Here is a 4,082-nt window from a genome sequence, read left to right as displayed (position 1 = left end):
AGAAAGTAAGGAAAGTGCCCAGCCTTGCTTCAGAAATGAAGTGGACAGATTTAGAGAAAAAAGAAAAATACAGAGACCTAAAGAGATGGTTGTAAAATATATAAATAAGGTATTGATTTATATGATTTGTTATTTTGATTTGTCAATGCACTGTTAGGATGTTGTCCGGGGATGTTCAAGATGGTAATTTTATTAGCCAGGTAGCTATATCATCTATTCAACTAAAATTCTCCTAGGCCTTGCTCAACCAACATAGAATTAGGAAATCATATTCTAGATTATTGTGAAAATATGAAATACAAACCTTCAGAGAAGAAAAAAATGATGTAGACCAAATTTGCTCTAATGTTCACATTAGAAATATATACACTATAAAGAGGATTTAGTAAAATTAGTAACTACCAATCTTAATTTTAGGTTCATTGACAGATACATTTATAAAATATATTACCAGTGAGATTTTATTATTTTGTACAGTACATTCTATATTTCATACTGGATACTATTGCTTTTATTAAATAAAGACACCAGAATGGGGATTAGGTGCTTTGTCTAAAGCTAACATAGAATCAATCATAAATTTGTGTTAAAAATCAGAATGTTTGTTCTTAGAACCAGTCATTATTGGGTATTAGTGAACAGTAAGGCATTTTAGAAAATCCTCACTAGAAAAAGCTGAAACACACACATTTATCAGAAAATACTTCTTTCTGCTATTCAAGGCCACATCCCGAGGGAAATTAAAAGTGCTAGTCTGTAGGACTAGAGTATTATCTAGTTATTCAATAACAGAGTTATATAGTTGAGTTGTTGAACTGAATTCTATGTTGGTAACTGTGAATAAAAAGTAAATATGTTATTTGACAGTGAAGTTATTTACTCATTTTATATTGATATAATTGGAAATCACAACATAGTTCATCATATCTAGTCCAAGACACTGAAACAAGCATGTTTTTATTTTTTCCAAGTAAAATTCCACTTTGAGAGCAGCACTGCTCTTGTGTTTATCACCCCATCATCTTTCTCACCTCATTCTCCTTATGAAATAGTTTTGCAGTTTGGAGGGGTTGGCCCCATCCCACCTGGCTCAGAAATGAGTGCTGATTGGGTAAAGCTGATCAGTTTAATTTCCTTCCACACAGGGATTTGTTTAGGGAACCCAGGCCTGAGCCAATCAACACTTTCCTGCACACAGGAATTGCACAGGGTCCTCTTATGAATGTTAAGCACCAGACTTCTGTGGTCACTGGCCCCTCTTCTAGATATGAAGGAGGATGCACATGGTCGCTGTTACCGCTGGCAGCTATCCTGTGTCCCTGAGGGAAGCTGGCCTTTGCAGGATGCTCCAAACAAAGGGAGGTTCACTGAGAATCACAAAGAAACTGACACATGATTTGGAGACGTATCTCTTTATCTTTTGAAGATATATCTCTTTATCTTTCTCTTATGGAAGACGATAAATCCCTTTAAGCAAGTTTCAGTTCAATTTACTGTTATTTTTAAAAGTCAAAAAAAAAAAAAGTTTCAATATGAACCTATGTCTATTCTTGGGCCTCACATAAGAATCCAAGACAGTAGTAGTCAACTTTAGTGTAATCAAATTGGGATTATTTAAATTTATTTAGCATCTTGTCACTTAGTTTATAGTTGTCTTGGTACATTGTAGATACTTTGTAGTTTTATGTTCTAATTGATTGATTAATTCTACAACTGTTTATTATTATTAAGCATTTGCTATTTCACTATCTGTAAGGTGTTGTGCATAAAGCAGTGATAAATATAGTTTCAATACTCAGAGAGTTCAAAGGACTAGTTATGGAGGCAGACAAGAATGTCAAAGAGGCACGCGAAAGTCAAAATGAGAAATCAGAATGAAGGCAAAGGAGGGACACCTAATTCAGAATGGTGGGGTGATGGATAGAAGAAAAGAGGAGGGAAGGGCAGATGTCATTAAGACTACTAAAAAGGGGTTACTAACTTTTGTTTTGACCTCTTTGGCAGTATGGCAAAGCCTTGGGGACACATTTTTAGAATGAAGTTTTTAAATGCATATAATACTTTGGATTACAAAGGAAATATAGTGTATTAAAATAGCTATAGAACGAAGTTTTTAGAATGAAGTTTTTAAATGCATATAATACTTTGGATTACAAAGGAAATATAGTGTATTAAAATAGCTATAGAAATATCTTTAAAAACAAATTTATGATATAGTAATGTATGTGCTTCTTTATTAGCTCATAGAAGAACAAGATCAAGTGGTAGGCATAATTATTAACGCAATTTTGAGATGGTGATGAATGCAAATTATATTTTGAGTTATCTGCAGCGACTGTAATATGATATGAAAATATCTGTGGTTTCTTTTGGTTGCAAAGATACAGATATTGCTAATACTATTGTGGTTTGTGACCTACATTCATAATAGAAGGATATGCTAAATTTTATTTAGAGGCTTAGTTTGATGTAATTTCCTGGACTTCTGAATTCTATACCAAGTTAAAAACAAACACACAAAAATCTTGTGCTCAGAAAAAATAAAATTCAAACTAATTTTAGACAGATTGAAGGAACTCGGTGAATGAAATAGAAATCGGTTTGGGACATATGGAACAACCTGTGCAAAGGCATGGAGGCATGAGAGAGAACGAGGGACTGTCAGCAGATTGCTTTGTTAGAATGAAGAATGAATTTGGCATTGTGGTAGGAGGTGAAGCTGAAAAGACCGGCAAAATCTCCTGTCTTTGGGATATGGGTTGATTGTATATTATGGTGATTAAAAGTGATTCTGTCTTTACTGTGTTTGAAATCTTTTGCAAACTCTCCATTGCCTACCATATATAGTCCAAGTTTCATACAGTTTTTCTTTGTAATCTAGTCCATGCTTTTCTTTCTCATGTACCATCACTTTTCCTGTCACATACTATACTCTGATGATTCTCAAATATCATGCTGTATTTAGACGTACTATTCTCTCTACCTTTTCTCATCAGGTGGATAATTACTTCCTGTGCCTCTGTTGTTTCATCTGTAAAATAGGGACTGTAAGTACCTCATAGACTTTTTATAGGGATTAAATCAATTTGTTATTTGAAACTTGCTTGGAACAATGCCTAACACATGAGAAGTTCTCAGTAAATGGTAGCTGTCATTATCTATATCTTTTCCCCTTTGCCTAATTTGCTAACTCCTACACATTCTTTAAAACCCAGTCTTGACATTACCTTTTCTAGAAAGATTTCATGATCACTTTTCATTTCTTCCAGATAGAATTAATAATATGCTCTTCTTTATTACATCAAGATTTCATATAATTTCAATTCTTATATATTTTACAATGTATTTTAGTCTCATATTGCTATATCATTTCCTCCTATTATACTGTGGCACTCTTAAAAATAAGGCTAATATTATTTTTGAAGTCTCAAGTTTTTTGTTTTAATAGGAGAACACTTAGGAGTTTCCACTATTAGTGGCTGCATGAGTGGCAGCCACTAATAAGTTACTTCACAGATATAATGGTAGACTATTTGGTGTAGGTTTGTGATTATAATAGGATGCTGGCCGCTCTTTATATATTGCTGTTTTCAAGGTTTTTTTTTCTAGATCTTATATTAATTTCTCGACACAATTGCTTGAGTAAGTCAATCACTTCTGCAGCATCAATTTCTGTGTAATTATTGGCCTCCTAAATCTTAACCCAGATCTATGATTCTTAAGATTCAAGATATCCAAAACATACACCATCCAACTCCTGAGTAAGCAACAAGAACCTTTAATTCAATATGCCAAAACGTCATTGATTAAAAAAAAAACAAACTCTTAAACCTTGTCCAGCCTCACTCTTACTAACTTGGTCATGCTCTCATATCTTGTCACCTGAATTACTACATACTTTAAAAAATTAATTTTTTCTGATTAATAAAAATTAACATTTCTTTTTTGTAAAAATAAATTCAGGCAATGCAGGGAATATGATTTAGCAATTCCATTTTCTAGAGATAACCACCCGTGTGATATATATATTCTACCAGACTTTTACATCCAAATAGTAACATATTATTAATTACTATTCGATT

The sequence above is a fragment of the Pteropus alecto genome, unplaced genomic scaffold (assembly GCF_000325575.1).
Source record: "Pteropus alecto unplaced genomic scaffold, ASM32557v1 scaffold25, whole genome shotgun sequence".
NCBI lineage: Eukaryota > Metazoa > Chordata > Mammalia > Chiroptera > Pteropodidae > Pteropus > Pteropus alecto.
Note: the sequence above shows the minus strand (reverse complement) of the source record.